The 14,376-nt window shown below is 42.2% G+C and overlaps 1 protein-coding gene across 4 annotated transcripts in view; it reads right to left on the bottom strand.

The window, feature by feature from the left end:
* The window catches only part of LOC110177225 (irregular chiasm C-roughest protein), a 108,638-nt gene extending 96,340 nt beyond the window's left edge, over positions 1 to 12,298 (bottom strand). For all 4 annotated transcript variants that reach the window (XM_086826253.1, XM_020943846.2, XM_086826250.1 and 1 more), the window contains exon 1: positions 11,994 to 12,298. The gene's annotated coding sequence lies outside the window, so the exon portion shown is untranslated. The remainder of the gene's footprint in view (positions 1 to 11,993) is intronic.
* Positions 12,299 to 14,376: the final 2,078 nt, after the last annotated feature.

Here is a 14,376-nt window from a genome sequence, read left to right as displayed (position 1 = left end):
TCATGCGAGGAGGACTCCGATCCCAAATGGAAGTGGAAGCAGGAGTGGGAGCCCATCATCGATATTCATGCCCCAAACCGGGGTTCAACGCAAGCTGACTTCGCAACGGCAACAGAGAGAGAAATCATCTGATTAAAATTCCTCTTTTAATAGTATAAATACATCGGGATTAAGAGACTACACTGAAGCGCAAGTCAATCCTTTAAAGCCACATTGGATATTGAAATGCATTTATAATTAATTGAATACGATTTATATAAATAACAGCCTTGATTCATATTCATATTTTTCCCAGTGAAATACACGTTGCTCTCGCAGAGGAATGCAAAGGAGCGTCGCAGCCTGAATTCGCTGAATTGATAATTGGCAGCCGCTCAGGCTCAGACTCAGCACCAGAACCAGCCTCCTCCTCGGTCGTCTGGCCCGAGGGCATTAATTATTTATAGACGCAGCAAATTGTTTGGACAGCACTCGCCATGAATGGCAGCGTTTTGTTGGGCAATTGCTGGTCATTACCAGGTGACTCAGTCGCTGTCTACCTGCCTCTCTGTTGTTATCACTTGGAGTGCATTAAATGGGCATTAGTCCCTTTCTGACTCTAAGGTTTCCGTCTCGCTCACTTTGGGATGTTTGCACCCTGATGCACTCTGTTTACCTGCACGGAGAGAAAATTCAACTAAAAGGGATGTTTAGTAGCAAAAACAAAGAACTCTATTATAGGATACTATATATAAGCAATTCATATAAGATATGATCTATTAATTTGTTTTAAACTTTAATTCAGTAGGTCCTAGGTTCTTTATGAATCTCTGACTCATTAGTCACACTTCCTACACCCGACTGCAATATGTTTTTCCCCCAGTGCACCTGTAGAGTCATCCTGTGTCAACGGTGTGGCTTATCAGACTCACATTTCCCCCTCGCTTGTCGTGCCTTGACTTCCGCCGCACGTGTGTAATCAGGGAGGCGTAGAGGATCCCTTCTCCCTGATCGTTGGCCAACGAACCAATACACCAGCCATGACATTCCCAGCAACCGAACAATTAAAAGGCATTCACAAAAAACCAATTTCGCCCCGGCGGAGCACTCAAATAATGCTGAAAAGCAAAACTCATCGCTCAGTCTTTGTTATGTTTATTGAGCGGAGATGACGATGGCGGCATTGGGTGGGAAATGAGTCAAGCTGCGCGGTGTTCTGGGGGGGGGAGGTGGAGAAACAAGAACCGATTTCATTTTTCACAGCCAAAAACAAACGAACCTCACATCGAGCGGGGCTTTATTTTGTAATTTCGCACTTCATTTAGCGTTAAATTAACAGCAACGAACATTCCAAGACTTGGAACTTCTTTCATTTCAGACAGAGAGAGAGCGGAGCACGGATTGGTAATAAAGCGGGGGACTCTGGCGGCGGACTTGCACGAAATGCCATTTAATCATAACTCAACGGAAGACGGATCCGATTGCAGCTAATCTTTGAAAGAACGGGGAAAGAAGGCAACCCGGGCGGAGACCGTGCTGCGGCATAAATAAGAATCAGCACGCGGCTGCAGTGGCAGCAACAGCGGCAGAATATGATGAAGAAGCGGTTGGGGCAGCAGCCGTCAGCGGTGATGCGCTTCACTGCTGCGGAACGACAACTGCAACAGCAACAACAACAACAACATCTACATCAACATTTACAAATGCCAAATGCAAGTAACAACTCACTCACAGAGGCATCGCTTTGTTGCCATGTTATTCAAGTTGTACAAGCCGGCAAAAAACAAACGAAGAACGATTGAAAAAACAATAAATAAGAGGGGTAATTTACAGGCCGAAGCAATGGATACCCTAAAACACACTGCACTTCTATTAAACAAACATAAATACAATAAAAAGTAAGCCAAGTATAAATTACAAAGAAAATAAGGTGTGATATCACTGCAACTAATACAAATTGTGGGTGTAGAAAGCAGTTTCGTATAAAATGAATGTATATTAGTACCATGTTTAAGGAACTATTACTCATATCAAAGCATAAACTATTAATAAGTTACTCTATAGTTTAAGTATTTATATGCTGTTATTTAAATGATAAATGTCTATTAGCTAACTTGCAAATAAATCGTATTTTTCTTTGCGTCTTTATAATTAATGCCGTAATAAGGTAATAAAAAATCCTAACATTAAAATGATTTTGTAAATTATTTATGGGCTTGAAAGAAATACTTGCCCCTCTTGGCTAATTACGTAGCTGCATGCATCGAGCGGGCCTTTTAAAGCTTATTACCAACATGTAAGTACATTTTTGGCCAAACTTCCTTGTGCGCAAAACCTGCTAGCCATCGAAATATTATAAAACCACTGCGGGGGGAATCGAATGGCATTTACCCTGTGCTCCGAAAAGGTCATCCATGCTAACCGCTAGCCTGATCTACCTCGTGCCCCCAAAACCAGTTTGATCGGGCAGAAGAGTCGTCGTGCCACTCGACACTCGAACGACATCTAACCAAACAGAGAGTCTCATAAATGCGCAGTCGCAACAGCAACAGCAAAAACAGCAGCAGCAACTGCAACATCGGCAACAGCTACACACAGCCGCCACATGAATGGATTGTTAAATGCGAAGGCCGCCAGAACTGGCCAAAGAAATGCCAAACGATGCCCGGCCGCTGGGAGATGATTCCGAATAGCCAAATGCAGCTGCAGAAAATGATCCGCACAGTAGAAAAAAAATGGGGATCATTTTTAATTTGATAAGTGGAGATCGGAATTTCATGGTAGATTTTCATATATAACATATATCTCATATGTGTATATAAAGTTTGTGTGGAAAAAATGGTAATGCAGAAATTCCCTTATAAGTAAAGGGTTTGTTTTTAATACTTCCTTTGCCTTCTTTTAAATAATTATTTTAATTATTGAAGTTTTTATGCCCTTGCAGTTTGCAATTTGATTATTGAAATCAAATAAATACCTGAGACAAAAATTTACTTATTTCGATACGGTTATCTTTTTCTGTAATAGTTTTTATTATAAAATATATACAAAGTTATATACCCCTGCAGTTTGGAAACGAATCAAATCGGAAATCTACCGTAAATAAGCTTACCAGATTCGCTTTCTTTGAATCAAATTTATCGATATTTTTATATGACAATTTTATCGTCAAATCAAAGTTTAAAAAACTCATAACTAAGCCAAAATTTTAATTTTAATTCGGAAATATTTCCTATGCTAGTTTTCATTAGGTTAATAAATCTGCATAATTTATTTTGAATTAAAACAATATTAACATTTTTATCGATTTTTTATAATTTTAACAATGTAACCCCTTATAAAATTTTGAAAAAATTTCGAAAAATTATTTTTCTACGGGACATGGCTAGATTGATTCCCCTAATGATTCTGATCAGGAATATATATGATTTATGGGGTAGGAAATGACTCGTTCAAAGGGTTACAAGCTTCTGACTTCCTAAATAGCAATAGATTTGCTATACATTTTCTAATCCAAATTATTAAAGATTTCTGTAACACTATAGATACATTTCTTTCCGTGTGGCACCCTCGACCCCACGATGAACGACGCTAACGATGCTAACTCTGGTGCGCTGGCTGCGCATTAAATGCTCAGATTTCCTCGGATTGAATAAAGAGTTGGCCATTCTTCTGCTGCCGAAGCATCCGAAGCTGCTTCTGCTGCTGTGGCTGCTGGCCAGGCAGCCTTTCATAATCGCAAATTGATGTGCCAGCCAAGCAACATCTTCGTCGTGGCCCTCGTCTCCGTGGCCCCCGTCTCCCGCACAGCTGTTCAGTGGAGCGTGGGAGCGCTTCGAATGTGGAAACTAGCCAGGGGAAGCCGGCTGGAGCATGGAGCTTGGAGCATGGAGCAGGGGATGGCCTCCGGCGGATAGAGGCTCGAAGGGGCACGGGAGACTCATTGGCTAATGCCATCTATAGAGCGGCGATGCCTGCTCGCGGCCAGCTGTGCGTTGGAATTGATAACCGCGAAATAACAAAAGCGTCTACCAAACTGAAATTCGTTTCATTCAATTTTTATTTATGACTTCTTTCGGCTTTCATTTCAACTGAGTTTCGCATCAGCTTCGGTTTCCATACACACTCGCCATGGGGGTGCCTTAATTTGTCAAACAGTTTTGCAACCATTTTAAAATATATCAAGCTAAAAGATCTTGTCTAACTAAAAACATGGAATAGTTATGGCATTAATTAAAACAAGAAACTAAGCGAAGATAATGTTCAGAATGATCTATGCCAGAGATTAAATATTAAAGTAAATTAATAAATAAAATGCAGTCCTATTAATAGACACCCTAAAAAGAATTTTAGTAGAATTAAAGAACCATCAAGAGCCCTTTAGGATTTCCCAAATACTTCATATAGATCTATAGATCCATTATCTTCCCATAGATAATTTCCATAAAGAGTGTTTCTACTTTCGGTTTTCGATTTCTTGGTCCCATGATTTTCACCAGATTTTTCTGTTTGTTTTGGCTTTCGCATTGATTTCTTGTTAATTTTACATTTGCAGTTGGCTGGCTTTCCTTGGGACTTTTCCTCCATTTCCTCCCCTTGCCCATTGTTTTCCCTACAACTGGCGCCCGCTTTTGTCGGCTTTTGTTTTCGCTTTTGTTTTATGGAGTTTTCTTTTGCTCATTTTAGTGTTATTCTTTTGCCTCGGCTGTAGGGAGGGAGTAGGGGCGAGTAGCGGGTGTAGTTATTGTTTTAGTTAAGTTGACCATTTGTATACGATTCGCTTATCTGTGGGCACTCTCCGCCTCCGCACTTTTCCTTCCCTTGCGCGGCATTTGCGGCCTCATTTATTTTCATTTTCTTTGTCATAACAATCTTTTTATTCCGCTCATTTCTGATGGTCCTGCTCCTGCTCCTGTCTCTGACCATGTCCTCGACCCATGCTGCTGCTCCTGACCTTAACACATTTTTCGTGTATATTGCTGGCCCCCGTTTTTTATTCGGTTCTTGTGCTAATGCAATTGCGGCCAACAAATTTTATTTGACCATGAAATGCCCCAGAAAGCAATGTAAATGGCATCAAATCAAATTAACATAATTGCCACAGATTTGTGACTTCTTTGGATATACATTTCCTCATCTTTCGGGGGTCGGAGACGGGATGACGAAGCTGCTTTCTTCAGCTGTCCGGACTCATTAGCAGTCGTCTCAGGGAAGACTCATCTCGCACTGAAGATCCATTCTTCTGGTAATTTTCTGTTGCATTCCCAGGAATCCCTTAAGCAGCTTAAGTTTCGAGGGGTCAGGGGAGATCCCTCGTAATAATAATAAAGTTAAATAAACGGACAAACAATAATGACAATTGAAGATTTATGAGGCACCGAAACGAGGCAAAAGGCAACGAGGTCTTCTCTGTGGGCTTTTGGAATGAAAAACCAGTTGTGATGAGGCATTTTGGCATTCAGCAGCCGCACGAAGTTGTCGGATCATTACAAGTTGCACGTTGCACGTTGCACGCTGCACGTTGCACGCCGCTCGCTGCTAATTAGATTCCAGGCAGAAAATGTGAACGTTGCTGCCACAGAGGCTCCACTGCTCGCTCCTACACATCCGAGACGTGATCAGTGATCACTGTACAGAGAGAGTACAGTGATCCACTGGGCCAGAAGTGTGTCAATGTCTGTGAACTGGAACTGGAACTGGAGCGTTGAAACGCCGATTTCGACTCGCTTCTCTGCTCTTTCCTGGCTGCATTTTCATATAATTTACGGGCAAGAAAAAAGAGGGCCCTGAAATGGAGACGACTGAAAGCTGTTTGTCCGTCTGTCTGTCTATCTCCGCTGTCTGAAGCTCTTTTGTATTTGCCTCCAAGTTTAGAGGCAACTAGGCGGGGGCGTGTGGGGGCATTAAATTGCCCACATGTGTACCTGTTGTAGCTCTGTACAGGTGCATGCAGCAGAGCGGCAAGCTCCAGCAGCGTGACCCGCCACTTTAGCCCACTCCGATGGCCTCGGAGTCACGTCGTTGCTGCAAATTGCATTCCGAATCCGAATTGGTGGACTCCAAACAAGGGCCATGCCATCATCAGACTCCTCTTAGCGCTCCCCCCCACAGCCCCGCTAATTAATGTGGGCGTGGCAGGCAAACAAAGTGCAAAATTTATCTGCCAGTTCCTTGCCTTTAACCGAATGATATGTGCTGCCCAAAAGGACCATTAAGACACCTCTCAAATTGGCTGCACTGGGAGAAAGATATCACTGAAGTTTAATTATTAAAGATACTACACCTAAGCAACATTTAATAGTGCTTTTATATAGATAATGTTTTAAATGATACAAATGAATGTCATATATGTTTAGAGCTGTGGTTTATATACACGTTTAATTTTCTAGAGCCTGTTTTCAGTCGATTTTCAATGGTAAATCAATAATAAAATCTTTCCAGCTACTTTTAAAAGATAGGTACTACGTATAAGGAGAAAAAAACCACACTAAATTTGGTCTACCGATCTGTCCTCTTTCTAAAACCAACCATACAAAGTATAAATACATTAAATAACTTGAGAATACTCTTCCCCTTTAAATTCTGCTAGCGGAGTAGTTCCACCAATTAATTTCAGTGTGCAGAAGAAGGCAATCTTGGGCAGTTCAAGGGTCGAACTGAAGGCGTTTCTGCAACACGTGCCCCTCCACATTCGCAGTGCGTGGCAAATTGCGCGTGGAAAATGTGAAAGCGGCTGACTGAAGATCGGAATCTGTGTTGGAGCTTAGGCCACATCGTTTGGGTAAATGGCCAAAGATGACAAACCATGAGCTGGCACAAAAATAATAAGACACCGGGACAGCAAGGGGGATCGGATCGCGACGAGCCATCAATCAGAGGCAGCGACAAATTATGAAACTTCTGTAAACGAATCGTGGACAATGTTTGGCTGCCAAAAAGGCATTAAAACCCAATCAGAGCCGCGATTCGGGACGGGGGCAACAATGGGGTATAGGAGATGGGGCGTGGCACGACCATCAAAGTCATCAGCTAATGAGACTTTGACTGCGCTTAGTTTTCGATTTGCCAGAGACACCGAAGCCAGCAAAAACTATGTATGTATGTCTGCCGGAGCCCAACTGTCAACGCGTGTCAAGCTCGGAAGAAATCATCTGACAGCCGTCCGAGGAGAGGTGGAGTCGCTCAATTAAAGCTCTTTCGGCCATCATCTTCTCGTCTCGTCTCGGCCCCCAAAAAGAAATCAATTAGTGCGAAATTAGCCAGGAGATGGGAAGCCAGGGTCAGGGCGAGACCCAATCCGGCTGTAAGTAAATCATTTCGGCCGCCTTTGAGGGGTCCATTGTGGCTTTTGGGTCCTTTGATTTGGGTACACCGATTTGTATCTAATGAATTTTTAAGCTGAAAATTATTGGACATTTGACTCCAACTCGAATTTGATGGCCGACAGCAATCGAAACTAAAAGCTCGACTTGAAAGATACCCGTCAATCGGTTTGGAAAAGGTATTTACAGATGGCTGATAGTCAGCTAAAAATACACAATAAAAGATTAGATTTAATATTATAAACTAATTTTAAATCGATAAATACCCAACGAGTAGACAAACATCAGAAATTATTATAAATTGTATTTATTGCATTAATTCACAATCCGATTAAAGCCACAATGAGTTTGCTGTCGATGAAAAGACAGGTAAATAAGCTTAAATAATTAATTAGAAACTTCACTATTGTTATTTAAGCTGGACTTTTGAAACTCTCACATTTCATGCAATAATTATCCAACAAATACACATTTCTGTAAATATTAAGCTTTAGAGTAATTTCAATTAGATGCTAGTCCAAATCCAAATACACTCTGAAGTGTATTTACATATGTTGGCAGCACATCGCCCCGAGCTCTCCAAAACAAAGGGTATAGAAGCAGCAGCATATAGAAACTGAAAGGGGGCAACATAGTGATAAGTTAATCTTAAGTGGATTTGGCTTTTAAATGCCTGGCACATCAAGAGAAATCATTGCCCGCCTGCGGTGAGCTGAATGGCTTGCACATTAGCTTCAAGTGGAAGTCCCTCGCCCCGATTCTGCCCCCTAATTGCAGCAGCTACTGTTTCCCTGGCTTATCATCTGGTCGGGAAGAGGAGGAGGATTGAGGCTCCCTTCGGCTGGCCCTGGGACCCCCTTTTTCAGGATCGCATAAATAACAGTCGAGTGCATTTAATTAATTTGCGCCTAGTGGAAAAAATGAAAACAAATATCCGAAACGAAAAGTTTTGGGCATGATGCGAGGGTGCGGTTCGCAGGGCCGGAAAATTCGACAAAAATATGAGAAATATATATATGTATACAGAATAAACTAGGAGCACACACAATGGAAAAGTTGCGCATGCAGCTGCCACACGGCCATACACACAAATTTGTTTTTATTTGCATCTGGTTGTGGTGTTTTTCTAAATGGAAATTTGAAATTTTAGCCGCAGACGCTGTGGCAGGTGCCATTCTAACGGTTACTGCTCACTTTTTTTGTTTTTCCATTTTCATTTGGCTCGGCTTCTTGTTCTGCTTTTTACCGCCGTTCAGTTGAGATATTGGCCTGTTCGCCCCGCCCGTCTATTTGTTTGTTTTTTTATGTTTACTTGTTTGTTTTTGCAATCTCTTCACGGTGGCTAGCTCAGATTTCCAATTATTAGATTTCAACACCCACGCGAAACGAAACAGCTCATTAGAGCCAAAGAGACTATGCGAGTATACAGGGAAAACAGAAAAGAAAACCGAGTGATATAAAACGATTTCCAATTGCCCATTATTCAATATGCAAATTGTGGGGGCCCGTGCCCACTAAGCCTCATTTAATTGCGTGCTGCAACTCTTTTCCGCGAAGACAACGACCATTGCAATTGATTTCGCGGAAAAGAAAAGCAAAAGTAACGGAAATTCCCGGGAAATTGGCCAACTAGAGTAGGACAGTTATTGACTCATTGACTGAAGGACTCAAGGACCGCCCGGACCTCTGTGCATATCAATAATTCCCATTAATTGCCCTGCCCATGCAAGCGAGGAGCCGAGTACCCCGACCCCGGCGCATTTCCGTTTCCGGTGAACAGTGAAAAACATGGGCGGAGTGGCACAGACTGCACTTGCCGCACTTGGCTAATTCTGTTTTAATATTCAAATTTGGTTCACAAAACAAGAAAATGCCAAGAGGGTGGGGGAGGGTGGTGTTTCATCGGAGAGCAGGTTCTGTTCTCCAGCTCCATTTGTTGATGCAATATCAGGGGCAATTGCAACAGCAACAGCAACAGCAACAGCAGCAGCAGCACAAACACCATTAGCAAAGGGGGGTGGAACTTTCTGTTGCTTTTCGCCACTCACACAGAGAGAAATACTCATGGAAAAGTAGGGTTTTCTAGGTATATTTAAATTTATTTTACCTATAAGTCTCAATTATTCAAGCATAAAGTTATAAGACTTTACAAAATGCGATATAGATTCCATTTTATTTGCCAAATTTTATTGACATTTGTTAAACCAATTATTTTGCTGGAATATACTATGTCAATTTAAGTACTAGTAAAATTATGAAAAATGTTCAAAAATTGATAAGAAAAATGTCTATAAATTTCAAACTGGTATCTTCAATTTCGTTGTATTATTTCTAGCTGTGCATAAAATGTTGGATGAAAACTAAACCGAAAACTGAATAAAATCCAACGTCGACTGCGACTGCCGCGTTCTGCTTGGCTAGCCACGGCAGCAACAAAAGGTGTGCGTGTGTGTGTGTGTGTGTGTGTATAAATTCATAAACGGGCAAGTTTAACGAACTAGGCTTTGTTTTTTGGTCCACTCTACAGACTCTACAAACTAATTTGGCCCTCTCACTTCCGCTCCTCCCACCCACTCCCGCTGCCATTGCACGCTCCTTTGGCCGTGTTTGCGTGCTTCTCGCTCGGCCACACTCACACACACATCACACACTCACTCACTCATTCTCCATTTTCACAATTTCGCAATTCTAAAAATTTTCATTCATTTTCATTCCCAGATACATAGGTAATTCTCGGACATTTTCTTGGGCTTGTGAAAACCAAATCGATTTTTGCACAAAATTTTTAATTCGATTTGCGAATCTCAGCTTCGAATTCCGACTTCGTCCCCGATTGCAGGATTCCAGGACGACTCTGCTGTCAAGGACACTGTGGCAAACGCAATCGAATAAACAAATCAAATATTAAATGTGCCATTTGAGGCACAGTTACTCCTGGCCCCGAACGTCATGCGAAATATGAAATAATTTTCATTCTGCTATTTTCCAGGGAAATGCTGATTGGATGCCAGGCTGACGCAGGAGCTGTGGATCAAGTGAAGCCTCTCTAACTTGCCGCCACATGTGCTAGAGGGATAAAACCTCGATATCCTGGCGCTGCTGCAACATTTTTCTTATTTACGAGGCCCCACAAGCCATAAAACGCGTACATAAATTTCCTAGAGCAGGGGTGGCCAAGAGATTTCTCCCGTTTGCCAAAATGCAGGCAGTGGAAAGCCGTGAGGAATAAAAAAATTGATATAAATGCCGGGGCTGAGTCGAAAAACTCACAAACTCACACATCGGAAGGATAAAACAAGGATGGATCGCACACACACACATCGCCTCGAAATTGCGCGAAATGTCGTCAAAAGTTTGTCAAAATATTTAAATAAATGTCTGTTTGATGCGCATCCTGATGATGATTCAATCTCTCTCTCCATCTCTGTCCGCATAAATAAATTCCCACGGCCTGGCAGTGACTTTAAGTTCTGCAGCGCACTTTACGTAATGGCAAAACAATCTTCGATTATTACACCAACTCTGGGCCACTTTTGCCACTCACGGCAATAACCATTAATAAAAATGTTTGGCATTTAAAATTAAACGACTGAGCCGCACGTGCCGCCTGGCAACTGTTTTTCAGCTGTTTCTCTGCGGGATGGGTGTTGGGTTCTCAGTGCTGGGGGAGAAGCGAAAACTTTGAGGCAATTCCATTTCAATTCAAGTGTGGAATTTAAGGCCATTTGCATATCAAAACCAAGGGGAAGACTCAGACTTCAGCCTCAGCCTGGGCCTGAGCCTGAGACGAGCCTGAATGAAGGTCCTTTGCCGCACAGCTGGCGACGATTGAGCCTGACTGCTCCGCCGAGGAAAACAATTAGCGCAAAATTCTCACAACTTTGCCAAAGGAATTCGCGCCCAACGATTCCGCGTAATTGCAGATACTTTTCGGCTGGGGGAAGGGGGATGGCTGTCCAAATATCATTAACATGAATTTATAAACAATCGCGCGGAAGCTTAATTAAATTTCCCACTGCCGAGCTGCCGAACGGGAGCAAGTGGCTCCCAAAAAAGGAGCAACAAACCAATTTCTTCGAAGGAGCATCATAAAACATTCACAGACCATAAATGTGTGTGAACTTTCGTAGCGGAGAAGGGCAATTTTTTAAATAATTGTCCATAAATATAAGCGGACATAAAAAGGGCAACCGAGCGTTTAATCCGTTGTCGCATTTAATATATTGGCCATCCCGGCGAAAGGAGTCAGTAAACTGTGCTCTCGCAATCCTTTGGCCCATAAAATGTCAAGGAAATTTTTATTGATGAGCCAAAGGCGACCGACGACGACGACAATGACAACAGCGCTTCATTCTTTCAGTCGAGATTTTGCTCGTCCTTGCTGGCTCCTTTCCCAGCGCCGTACCGTACAGCATAGTAGTTGTAACTTTTTCGAGGCCATGCCATAACCGATGGCCGGGAGTTGGGCACGAAGTAAAAGTGTGTCAAAGTATTTCCCGGCACCTCCGCACTTACATATACGGCAAATATATGGATATAGTATAGCACTCGGGTGGTACACTTGCCAGTAACAAAATCAACAAACATTCGGGTTTTGGGGGGATCAAAAGTCTCCCGCTTACACGTGACTCCAAAAAACAAACACACTCACTCTCAAATCACTTTGTTTACCAGGGGGGCTTATGTATATACCTTTTCAATATTTATGCGATTCCAAGTGCAACAATTCTCGGTCACAGTTCACGAGTCACCGCTGAGGGCACTGGTCACTGCTCACACTGTTCACTGGCCACTTAGTCACTGGTTCCCCTGCAGACGACGAATCGCGTGAACCGCAGCTATAGACGTCCGATCCGCCCGATGTACCGTATTAAACTGACTGTTCCGATATAAGGTGTTCCGTTCCAGACCGAGCACGGACAGAGACTTTGGCTCCCAGTTCGGCTGTTTGCCGCACTTCGTGCTTGGTTGCCGAACGTTGCCGAGCGACCTATGCCAACAGGCTTAAACCCCTTGGCCAACTTGGAAGACCATCGAACGTGTTGTGTTTACGTTTTTTTTACGAGCTCAGAGAGTGAGTGGTTTGATCCGGTTTGAGTGTGTTGCTAACTCTGGGTGGAAATTGTTGCAGTTACAACGTGGTAAGACAACATGTAGCGGAATCATGGGAGGTGCACTCAGGAAAAACTCGAAAATAAGTCAATTTAGAGAATTTGAGGTACTAATGTTGTAATGGATACTCTCATTGAGCGCTGTCTAACATAAGCGATGCTCAGTAAACATTATTTATGATATTACAAGCGAGAGTTTGTCAGATTTTAGGTATACAATTGTCAAGTTAATCACTTGTTGGAAAGTTTGTGGCAGCAGAAACTATCATCTCCGTAAGAAAAGCAACAATTCATTTTCATTAACTTCTTACAAATCAGACAATAACCTATCGAAGAGGAGATTCAAATGTTAAAACGATTATATTATACCCACCCTTTATTTTAAATCGACTCAGATTCCACCTATTTATAAATTATCTTATCAAGAACTAAATAGTTTCAGAAGTAGAAGGGAAGACTCTACTAAAAAGGAGGCTGTCTTCTGGAAGCCAAAGTTTATATACTTTTGCATCTATGATCAATGTCCACGAAATTTGTTTAGTTCCTAAATTAACTTGGGTGTTTATGCTGATTAAGATTACAGTGACTCACTAAAGTAAGGGAAGAGTCACAGTTTAATGTTCATGGAAAATATTAAGTTACTACTAAACGTATTTTTATGGTCATTAAATATGAAACAAAAATGATGTATGTATGTGCGAAAATACCAGATATTTCACCCATAATGTACTATAAATATTAAAGTGTTATATGTACATGTAAAATAATAACGGCTATGCCGGACTTACCAGAAGTCCAAAGCTGTCAGCAGATTTTTAAATGTGAGCTTGTGTAACTGTAGATCTCCACGTACATTATATAAATAAGTCCAGATTTATCCAACAAAGGTATGCTAAATTGGAATCGTAAAGATTTATAAGTTATTGTTGTTCAGTAAGTTAACAAATAATCATATTTAAACTATTAATACTCAAGTATAAACACACTGCGAATACCCGCTGGCAGGAACACACAAAAAGCTCCCTTTGCGAGCGACGAGTTGGCATTCGCTGGCCGAAGAAGAAGAAGAAGCACCAAAAATGTGATGTGTGCGATGTACTGCCTCTCGTTGGTGGCGCACAAGTAAAGACATCTAGTTCTTCATGTGCGCAACGAGATGAGGCATATAATATATTAATACTATATATGTAGCCACGATATGCACAATAAGCTCCTTTTTTCCATTCCAAAAAAGAAAACATGGCTTCCTGTTGTGCGCGGCGGGTGCTCCTGGCCGCACACACATTGCGGACACGCTGCGATCCACAGCTGGGATCGATGGCGGCCGCATGGCTAGCAATACGGACTTGGCGGCTAATAAGATTCCAATATGTTCCTGTTATGTTGCACTTCCGGGGTATACACACACGATTCTGCATCTTTTAAGAAAACTATCCGATTACACACGCGCAATAAACACCATAAGAGAAAAAACTGATCAGGTGTGACCGTGGCGTGCAAAAATCCAGCGTTGCGCCATTTTGATTTGCCGTTCAGTGCTGCCAACTCGATTATAGATTTGAATTCAAATTTAACTTGCGTATGATTAATATATTCCACTATTAGTTAAGATTGCTACATATAAGGGTAAATATTGATACTTAAGAATCATCAAATCACTGTTCCTACGACATTTACACTCGACTACATTTGCTGCGCTGTAAATGGTACGGTTCTTGACTCTTATTATGTCGCATCCAACGCTTGGCTGGCTTCGCGTCCAACCTTCTTTCGAGTGGGTAATCCGAATACGTTCTCGTCTTGGCTCCGGTCTGCAATTAGTTTTCACGCTCAAGTGGCCCCCGGAAAACCTACCTACACCCCTCCCCCGCACAACCAAATGAAATACACACCCTGTTGTTAAGGAGACAACATTTAATTAACCGTTTTTGGGACCCGCACGCATTTCGATGGTCGTAAAACCG

The sequence above is a fragment of the Drosophila serrata genome, unplaced genomic scaffold, assembly GCF_035046125.1.
Source record: "Drosophila serrata isolate PLE 108 unplaced genomic scaffold, ASM3504612v1 contig_156, whole genome shotgun sequence".
Taxonomy (NCBI): domain Eukaryota; kingdom Metazoa; phylum Arthropoda; class Insecta; order Diptera; family Drosophilidae; genus Drosophila; species Drosophila serrata.
This window is presented reverse-complemented; position numbering and strand designations above follow the sequence as displayed.